Source organism: Piliocolobus tephrosceles, chromosome 8 (assembly GCF_002776525.5).
Source record: "Piliocolobus tephrosceles isolate RC106 chromosome 8, ASM277652v3, whole genome shotgun sequence".
NCBI lineage: Eukaryota > Metazoa > Chordata > Mammalia > Primates > Cercopithecidae > Piliocolobus > Piliocolobus tephrosceles.
Window position 1 is genome coordinate 33,383,552 of NC_045441.1, and position 11,352 is coordinate 33,394,903.

Here is an 11,352-nt window from a genome sequence, read left to right on the forward strand (position 1 = left end):
TCTTCCTGTTTGCAAGTATTGCTTTCAACACTTTGCAACTGAATAAGGGCTTCATAAACTGAAGTTTTTTTTTTTTTTTTTAGATGGAGTCTCACTCTGTCACCCAGGCTGGAGTGCAGTGGCATGGTACCGGCTCACTGCAACCTCCACCTTTCAGGTTGAAGCAATTCTCCTGCCTCAGCCTCCTGAGTAGCCAGGATTACAGGAGCCTGCCACCATGCCTGGCTAATTTTTGTATTTTTAGGAGAGACTGGGTTTCACTATGTTGGCCAGGCTGGTCTTGAACTCCTGACCTCAAGTGATCCGCCTGCCTTGGCCTCCTGAAGTGCTGGGATTACAAGCCTGAGCCACTGCACCCAGCCTGAAGTTTCTCTCTCTCTCTCTCTCTCTCTGTCTCTTTATTATTATGATTTTTTTTAGAGTCGGAGTCTCACTCTGTCACCCAGGTTGGAGTGCAATGGCGCAATCTTGGCTCATTCCAACCTCCACCTCCTGGGTTCAAGCAATTCTCCTGCCTCAGCCTCCCGAGTAGCTGGGATTACAGACACCCAACACCATGCCCAGCTAAGTTTTGTAGTTTTAGTAGAGACAAGGTCTCACCATGTTGGCCAGGCTGGTCTCTTGGCCAGACTGGTCTCAAATTCCTGACCTCGTGATCCACCTGCCCTGGCCTCTCAGAGTGCTGGGATTACAGGCATGAACCACCACACCTGGCTGAAGTCTCTTATCATTCTGTTCATTAAATGGTCAGATGAAAGATTCCCAATTGATTTTAAATAAAATACTATCAGCTGGGCGCAAGTGGATCATCTGAAGTCAGGAGTTTGAGACCAGCCTGGCCAACATGGTGAAACCTCATCTCTACTAAAAATACAAAAAATTAGCTGGGTGTTATGGTGGACGTCTGTAATCCCAGCTACTTGGGAGACTGAGGCAGGAGAATCGCTTGAACCCAGGAGGCGGAGGTTGCAGTGAGTTGAGATCACACCCTTGCACTCCAGCCTGGGCAACAAGAGTGAAACTCCTTCTCAATCAATCAATAAAATACTACCAAAATTTAGGGGCTTCATTTATCAAAAATTTCAATATAGGATAGACTGATTTTCAAAGGCTTAAACATTTCTAAAAAGGATGATGGGTGAAACCTGCCATGCTGAAGTGCTTTTTGAAAATTTATTTATTGTTATTATTTTTTTGAGACAGGGTCTCTCTCTGTTGCCCAGGCTGGAGTGCGGTGGTGCAATCATAGCTCTCTGCTGCCTTGAAGTCCTGGGCTCACTTGATTCTCCTGCCTAAGCCTCCCAATTAGCTAGGACTACAGATGCCTGCCACCACGCTGGCTAATTAAAAAAAGTTTCTTTTATATAGATGAAGTCTTGCTATGTTGGCCAGGCTGGCCTCAAGCATTCCTCCCAATTAAGCCTCCCAAAGTGCTGAGATTGCAGGTGTGAGCTGAAGTGCTTTTTAGATTCAACATCCACTTTATCACAACAATTTTGTAGGTTAGTTACTCAAAACTTGTTAAAATTTGACAACTATACCTTCTATTTTAGTCGGTAGAATAAAACAGCTTCCTAGGATGTTATCATGAATTATATGTACACTACATCCAATTCCAAGTACATTTATCCTCCATTGATTTCCTAATTCATTAAATACATTTTTGTATTACAATGCTTTGCTCCACCCAACTTTGTATTATCACAAATACAATTTTAATTGTTGAACTTTAAAAAAAATTTTTTTTAAAGTTCCTGGGTACATGTGCAGGATGTGCAGGTTTGTTACATAGATAAATATGTGCCATGATGGTTTGCTGCACAAATCAACCCATCACCTAGGTATTAAGCCCAGCATACATTAGATCTTTTGCCTAACGCTTTCTGTCCTGCAATGCTTCCCCGACAGGTCCCAGAATTGTTGAACTTTTAAACTAATTTCATAGTAACATTAAAATATCAGATTGTTTTACTTCAACACTGATTAAAAGAATTGAGTGAAAAATTTGAAACTTACCAGAATTAATGAAGTCAGTTTTTCTATTTGAATCTGAAGATGTTACTAATAAAACTGGCATCACATAACTGGAAGTTCTGGGTAGTAACATATGTCTAGTCTAGTCTACATATTAACAGCCATGGCTTCACTTTTTGTATGGGCAAAAGAAAACTCTGAATTGAAGATGAGAAGATGAGTGAAATTAATTAAAAACAGTCAGTTTATTTAAGTAAAATGTCTTGCTTCACAGAGCGATTTGTAAGTGCACCTTCTGTATTAATTGTATTAAATCATTGTCTCTGGGTATTTTTTTTTTTTTTTTTGAGACAGAGTTTTGCTCTGTCACCCAGGCTGGAGTGCAGTGGCACGATCTTGGCTCACTGCAACCTCTGCCTCCTGGGTTCAAGTGATTCTCCTGCCTCAGCCTCCCAAATAGCTGGGATTACAGGCACCCACCATCACGCCTGGGTAATTTTTGTATTTTTAGTAGAGATGGGATTTCACCATGTTGGCCAGGCTACTCCTGACCTCAAGTGATCCACCCGCCTCAGCCTCCCAAACTGCTGGGAATACAGGCGTGAGTCACTGTGCCCAGCCTCTGGGTAATGTTTGTTTAAGATAATTGCTAAGTTTTGAAGTAGATGCAGATACTTCTACAGAAAATTTATGTCTACTGGTTTTCCTGTGGTTATTGATCTTTTTATTTTTTGCAACAGAACCTTGCCTTGTCGCCCAGGTTAGATTGCAGTGCTGTGATCTTGGCTCACTGCAACCTCTGCCTCCCGGGCTCAAGTGATTCTCCTGCCTCAGCCTCCTGAGTAGCCGGGATTACAGGAGCCTGCCACTGTGCCTGGCTAATTTTTGTATTTTTAGGAGAGACTGGGTTTCACTATGTTGGCCAGGCTGGTCTTGAACTTCTGACCTCAAGTGATCCACCAGCCTTGGCTTCCCAAAGAGCTGGGATTACAGGTGTAAGCCACCACGCCCAGCCTGGTTATCTTAATATGGCACTGATAGTAAATGTCAGGTTTTTGTGTAGGTTTTACACAGAAATGGAAATTCAGTATTCACTTAGGTTTTTTTTTAGACACCTTTTAAGCTCATTATTGAAGAAAGGGCTTATTGCAAAATAAAAAAATTATCAAATAACAAATAGTTATAGATTTCTACCATACAATAAGTAAAATAGTTGTAGCAAGAACGTTTACAGTTCTCTCTGTACATGGTTCATACATCACTAGCCTATCATTTATTACTGATCCCAGATAGCAGCCTGAAAGACTTCTCCAACCATCACAACTACAGAAGGAGTTAGCTCTTCCCAGTCACTCCAAGTGCACTGTTTTGTTGGCAAGTGCTGTCCACGCTGACTTGAGAGGAAAATGTTATACTGAGTTTGCGAGGGTCAAGCACAGGGATGTCATTGCTGGTCTTTTTTCAAATTTAACCAGGTGTTCAAGCGAGAACTCTGTTCACTGAGCACAATATAGACCATAACGAGCTAGGAATACAAAGTAGACGTCTAGTAAGCTAATCCTTGCTTATTCTAGTAAAAGTAAAAATCATATTACCTTGTAAAGACTGAAAGATCTAGGACAAATGCTAAACTGATGGCATACTGAGACAACAGACAAAATGTGACTATCCAAGGCGAATGCTTCTCATGGTAACGAAGAGGATGGATAGAGACAGAGTTAGGATCAGGATTTCTCAATCTTCATTTTATGTTATTTCAATTATTATTTATTTATTTATTTTTATTTTATTTTATTTTTTTTGGAGACAGAGTCCCACTCTGTTGCCCAGGGTGGAGTGCAGTGTTGCCATCTCCGCTCACTGTAATCTCTGCCTTCTGAGTTCCAGCAATTCTCTCACCTCAGCCCCCTGAGTAGCTGGGATTATAGGCACCCACCACCACACGCAGCTACTTTTTTTTTTTTTTTTGAGGCGGAGTCTCGCTCTGTCGCCTGGACTGGAGTGCAGTGGCCGGATCTCAGCTCACTGCAAGCTCCGCCTCCTGGATTTACGCCATTCTCCTGCCTCAGCCTCCCGAATAGCTGGGACTACAGGCGCCCGCCATCTCGCCTGGCTAGTTTTTGTATTTTTAGTAGAGATGGGGTTTCACCGTGTTAGCCAGGATGGTCTCGATCTCCTGACCTCGTGATCCGCCCGTCTCGGCCTCCCAAAGTGCTGGGATTACAGGCTTGAGCCACCGCACCCGGCCGCGCAGCTACTTTTTAAAAAATTTTTAGTAGAGATGGATTTTGCCATGTTGGCCATGGTGGTCTTGAACTCCTGACCTCAAGTGATCTACCTGCCTCAGTCTCCCAAAGTGCTTGGATTGCAGGCATGAGCCACCGTGCCTGGCCTGTTATTTCAATTTTGAACCATGCAAATGTATTATCTATTTTAAAGTTAGACTAAAAAAAGAAAAAAGGTGTAGAATAGTGTATAGAATGCCAGCATCTGTGGGCATCTCTTTATTAAAAAAAAAAAAAACTACTTACCTACAATTTATTTATTTATTTTTTTGAGATGGAGTCTTGCTCTGTCACCCAGTCTAGAGTGCAGTGGCACAATCTCAGCTCACTGCAACCTCTGCCCCCTGGGTTCAAGCCATCCCTCTGCTTCAGACTCCTGAGTAGCTAGGCCTACAGGCATGCGCCACCATGCCTGGCTAAATTTTTTTTTTTTTTTTTAGTAGAGACAGGGTTTCGCCATATTAGCCTGGTCTCGAACTCCTGAGCTCAGGTAATCCACCCACCTCAGCCTCCCACAGTGCTGGGATTACGGGTATAATTTATTCTTTTAAAACCAGCAGTCTCCAATATTTATAGCACCAGGGACTGATTTCATGGAAGACAAATTTTCCATGTCCTAGGCAGGGGGATGGTTTGGGGATGATTCAAGCACATTACATTTATTGTACACTTTATTATTATTACATTGTGATAAATAATGGAATAATTGTACAATTCATCATAATGTAGAGTCAGTGGGACCCCTGAGCTTGTTTTCCTGCAATTAGACAGTCCCATCTTAGGGGGAATGGAAGACAGTGACAGATCATCAGGCATCAGATTCTCGTAAGGAGCACACAACCTAGATCCACTGAATGCGAAGTTCACAATAGAGTTTGTGCTGCTATGAGAATCTAATGCTGCTGTTGATCTGACAGGAGGTGGAACCAGTGGGAACTCAGGCTGTAATGTTCACTCATTGGCTGCTTACCTCCTGTTGTGTGGCCCGGTTCCTAACAGGCCAAGGACCTGGTACTGGTCTGTGGCCCAGGAATTGGGGAACCCTGCTTTTTGTTTTGTTTTGTTTTGTTTTTTGAGATGGAGTTTTGCTCTGTCACACCGGAGTGCAGTGGCGTGATGTCAGCTCAATGCAACCTCTGCCTCCCAGGTTCAAGCGATTCTCCTGCCTTAGCCTCCCGAGTAGCTGAAACTACAGGTGCATGCCACCATGCCCAGCTAATTTTTGTATTTTTAGTAGAGACAGGGTTTCACCATGTTGACCAGGATGATCTCGATCTTTTGACCTTGTGATCCGTCCTCTTTGGCCTCCCAAAATGCTGGGATTACAGGCATGAGCCACTGTGCCCAGCCAGAGCCCTGTTTTAAACAATATTCTGAGGCTCTTCATATTGTACTTGTAGTTAGTGAAGAGAAGATCTAAAAATAAGGGAATGCCTTTGTCATTCCAAGTAAAAGATTTCTTAGCTTGCCATAAGTGAAGAGGCTTAGAATATAAGTCCTCACTGAATGTCATTGATAAGTTATTGGAAATGGAACTTTAAGTTAAATTGGTTTTTAACAAAACCAATTTTACCATAGGCGTGTGAAAGTTAGAGATACCAGGAAGAAATCACTTTTCTCAGACCCAGGCAAAATAGGACCAGGAAGGTCTGAAGGAGAGGAGGCTCATGTTTGCAAATCTGAAATAAGAACTTTCCAAGGACTTTCTAAAAATCCTTTCATATCCTTCACAAATCTCCTGCTTTGATAAGGTTTACCACTAAACATTCTTTTGGACTTCAATAATTCAGTTAAGATGTTCTTAAAAGAACACTTGCATCTCCACCAAGGAACTGACAACTCTGGCTTTGAACCTCTGGAAGTGATGAACTCTGTTTCCAAGCAGCTTATATAAATCTCTTTTTGCTAATAAAAGCTCCCCTTACCCTTCCCTCACTAAATGCACTTGTAGCTTGCCGTTTCGTGCACTCCAGATTTCTTTTTTCTTTTTCTTTTTTTTTTTTTTCCCAGACAGAGTCTCACTCTGTCGCCCAGGCTGGACTGCAGTGGCCCGATCTCGGCTCACTGCAATCTCCACCTCCCAGGTTCAAGCGATTCTCCTGCCTTAGCCTCCTAAGTAGCTGGGATTACAGGCGCGTGCCACCATGCCTGGCTAATTTTTTTTGTATTTTTAGTGGAGACGATGTTTTGCCATGTTGGCCAGGCTGATCTCAAACTCCTGACCTCAGGTGATCTGCCCACCTCAGCTTTTCAAAGTGGTGGGATTATAGGCGTGAGCCACTGCACCCGGCTGCACTCCAGATTATAATCCTTATTTCTATTCCAGAGTAAACCCAACACCTAACATATTTAGAGATGATTTTTTTCTAGTGTCTTTTTTTTCAGGTTGACAGGGTAATTAATATAAACAAGAGTTAAGTTCCTACAGCATATTTCTGGTCACAAAAACATCACCAAACTTCTAAATAAAGACCCAAAAGCTTCTAATATTAAACATTGAAATAAATTTGAGCTATACATACATTTAAGAAAGATTAATAAAAACAGGCTGGACACGGTGGCTCATGCCTGTAATCCTAGCACTTTGGGAGACCAAGGTGGGCAGATCACCTGAGGTCAGGATTCGAAACCAGCCCGGCCAACATGGTGAAACCCAGTCTCTACTAAACATACACAAAAAAAATCAGCTGGGCGTGGTGGTGCACGCCTGTAGTCCCAGCTATGCAGGAGGCTGAGGCAGGAAGAATTGCTTGAATCCAGGAGGCAGGGGTGGCAGTGAGCCGAGATTGTGCCACTGCACTCCAGCCTGGATGACAGAGTGAGACTCCATCTCAAAAAAAAAAAAAGATTAATAAAAACAAGTAGGATAATTATTTGCCTCATTTTTGGTGAATAAATGAGTGATGACTGTCATAGTGGGGTGGGTTAAATTAAGGAATAAATGTTTATAAAGCAAAAATTGTAAGGAATGGCCTTTGCTACCACACAGTTCAAAACAATCATACATTTGGCAGACTCACTGAGCAATTTCATTCCTCATTGTCTATAGTCATGCATTTGTATAATGATCATATTCTTTACCAATTTTTATTTTATAATAATTTGTATTCATTTATCCATTCACTGATTTTCTAACCCATTTATTCCAGTTCAGGGTTGTGGGTGGCTGGAGCCTATCCTGGCAGTTGAGGGTGCAAAGTGGGAGCCAATCCTGGACTGAACACCATTCCACACAGGGCACACGAACTCAGACTGGGACACTTTAGACATGCCAACGAACCTAACCTGCACATCTTTGGGATGTGGGAGGAGACTAGACAGAGTACCCAGAGAAAACCCACACAGACATGGGGAGAAGGTGCTGTAGAACACACCCTAGCACTGATGTCAGGCTTGGCCTCAGAGGGTGGATGGGAGCAGCTTGCAGGAAAATGAGAGAGCTGGCTCCCCTCCCTCTGAGACAGGGTCTCATTCTGTTGACGAGGCTGGAGTGCAGCGGTATCATCATGGCTCACTGCAGTCTTCATCTCCCAGGGTTGGGTGATCCTCCCACCTCAACTTTCCAAGTAGCTGGGACTACAGGCATGTGGCAGCATGCCTGGCTAATTTTTTATATCTTTTAATAGAGGTGAGGTCTCACCATGTTGCCCAGGCTGGTCTTGAACTGTTGGACTCAAGCGATCCACCCACTTCAGTGTCCCAAAGTGCTGGGATCACGAGCCACCTGCCTGGCCCTGGTTCCCTTAGAATGTGACCTTTGAAGGCAAAATGGTAGGTACAATATAAAACACTGCAACAAACCCTGATAATTCCCACGCTTGTTTCTATTCTAAGTCTTGCCCACAAAAGAGAAAACCTGTAGCTGACAAAGGTTTGGGAGAGTTCAGCAGGTGTAATCAAAAGACAGTTTGCAGTCCCCACCAGAAAAGATGTGGTGTCAGATGAGGAGCAGATAAATGAGAGCACTGCTCTGATGAGTCACTTGCCTGAGTGATGTCACCAGCTGGGTTTTCACTGCCAGAAAACCAGCAGCTGCTGGACTAGAACATTCCACATCGCTGACAACAGCTCTTCTTCCTTCAGAAGTTTGTTTTCTGCCATTCTGCCAGAACACCTAACATGCTTTCTCCTTTTATGTTATTTATACTAGAAGATGAGGAACCTGCCTTTATGTTCTGAACTATGCATGATAAGGACCCAATAAAAAAACAAACAAACAAAAAACCTCTTTCAGAATTCCAAGCCAAAGCCTCAAGGCCAGAAGCAGTTAGATGTAAATAAGGGCAGGGATTTTTTATGCAGAGAAACAACTCACTTAAAGTCATATAACAAACCAGTAAAGACAACACATTTTCTTATTCCTAAACTTAGCAATCGTCTCAAGGCCAATTGGATCCCAGTACTCCTTCATCCAGTGAACTATCAGCAGAGAATCACTTCATTTAGTGACTTGTTCATTTTATTTTTTTGAGATGGAGTCTCGCTCTGTCACCTCGCCCAGGCTGGAGTGCAGCAGTGCGAATCTCGGCTCACTGAGGCCTCCATCTCCTGAGTTCAAGCAATTCTTGCTTCAGCCTCCCGAGTAGCTGGGATTACAGGTGCATTCCACCACACCTGGCTAATTTTTGTATTTTTAGTACAGTTGGGGTTTCACCATGTTGGCCAGGCTGGTCTCAAACTTCTGACCTCAAATGATCTGCCTGCCTCGGCCTCCCAAAATGTTGGGATTACAGGCGTAAGCCACCACACCTGACCAGCTTGTTCATTTTAAATGTAAGTTGTTTACCTCAAAGGGAAATATGCACCTATTTGTTTTTGTTTTTGTTTTTTTTTGAGACAGAGTCTTGCTCTGTTGCCCAGGCTGGAGTGCAGTGGCACAATCTTGGCTCACTGCAACCTCTGCCTCCCAGGTTCAAGTGATTCTTCTGCCTCAGCCTCCTGAGTAGCTGGGACTACAGGCACGCGCCACCACGCCTGGCTAATTTTTCCTTTTTTAAATTTTTAGTAGAGATGGGGTTTCACCACATTGGCCAGGCTGATCTTGAACTCTTGACCGCGTGACCGCCCACCTTGGCCTCCCAAAGTGCTGAGATTATAGACGTGAGCCACATGCCTGGCCAAAGACCAAGAATTTTCATTTTACCGTTACATGAGATGTACTTATCTGAGTCTGACTGAATGGGGCCTAGAAGAAAGAATGAAATTACTTTTCAATTTATTTCTGCAAACGAAAAAAATCTCAGCATGGTATAGTGCAAAAAAAAAATTATTTCTGCCTAAGATTTTTGGGCCTTGTGCACAGCTCAATATAAGACATGTACGTTAGAAAATACCTCAGGAGGTTGGATGGGGTGGCTCACACCTGTAATCCCAGCACTTTGGGAGGCCGAGGCTGGCGGATCAAGAGGTCAGGAGTTTGAGACCAGCCTGGCCAACTTAGTGAAACCCCATCTCTACTAAAAATACAAAACTTAGCCGGGCGTGATGGTGTGCACCTGTAGTCCCAGCTACTCGGGAGGCTGAGGCAGGAGAATCACTTGAACCCCAGAAGCAGAGGTTGTAGTGAGCCAAGATTTTGCCACGGCACTCCAGCCTAGGCTACAGAGCGAGACTCGGTCTCAAAAAGGAAAACAATAAATTAGCCAAAACTAACAAAAAAACCTTAGGGAAAAGCCATCAGTGTTCTCGACATAAATTCATTATCATTGTATTTACTTAGCTAATACAATTCTTTTCAATATATATTAATACATACATAAATGTGATGGCCACTTAACACTGTTGAGATTTAAAAAATACTTCATTAAAAAATTACAAAAGGATGTATATTAAATTGTTTAACAGCAGTTATCTTTAAAGAGTAGGTTTGGGGGAAAGGAGGCACATTCATTTATTTCTTTACAGAGAATCTATACTGTTCATCTTTGTAAAAATGAGTTGCATTAATTTTGTAATAAAAGAAAGTTTGGAGACTATAACTCCAAAAAAGAAAAGAAATGGCCACCAACTATAATGGGTACTGAGTAAATGAAGCAAAGGATACGATCATTTTGAGGGTATGAGGACAGTGTAGTGCTGCATGGGGGAATTTCTGGTAGTCCTGCATGTGAGAAGATGGGGAAGTGTGTGTGAGGGTTGAGTCTAGGGCAATCTCTGTGTTACCCACAGGCTTGAGAGACTTAGTCCATTCTCTCCAACCTCTGTTCTACAAACTACCAGTGGATTTGTTGTGTCATCTCAGACACATAGCATAGGAGTAAGAAGTTTGTCCTTTCTAGGCCGGGTGCGGTGGCTCAAGCCTGTAATCCCAGCACTTTGGGAGGCCCAGGCGGGCGGATCACGAGGTCAGGAGATGGAGACCATCCTGGCTAACACGGTGAAACCCCGTGTCTACTAAAAAATACAAAAAACTAGCTGGGCGAGGTGGCGGGCGCCTGTAGTCCCAGCTACTCGGGAGGCTGAGGCAGGAGAATGGCGTAAACCCGGGAGGCGGAGCTTGCAGTGAGCTGAGATCCGGCCACTGCACCCCAGCCTGGGTGACAGAGGGAGACTCCGTCTCAAAAAAAAAAAAAAAAAAAAAGTTTGTCCTTTCTCTAACAACATGGTGTCAGATAAGAGAGCTAATTTAGATGTATGTTTGCTCGTCATTAACTAGTTTGGAGACCTTAATTAGCTCCACTGAGGGGTTTACACAAGGTACCATGGTTGTCTAAGATAAATTAAACATCTGTCTTGTGTAGGGAATAGTTCCTTTTCTTTTAAATTTCAATGGGGCTGCCTCTTGTAAACAGTAAATGTCTGGGCCGGGCGCGGTGGCTTATCCCAGCACTTTGGGAGGCCGAGGCAGGGGGATCACGAGGTCAGGAGATCGAGACCATCCTGGCTAACACGGTGAAACCCCGTCTCTACTAAAAACACAAAAAAATTAACCGGGTGTGGTGGCGAGCACCTGTAGTGCCAGCTACTTGGGAGGCTGAGGCAGGAGAATGGCGTGAACCCAGGAGGCGGAGCTTGCAGTGAACCGAGATGGCGCCACTGCACTCCATCCTGGAGGACAGAGCAAGACTCCATCTCAAAAAAAAAAAAAAAAAAA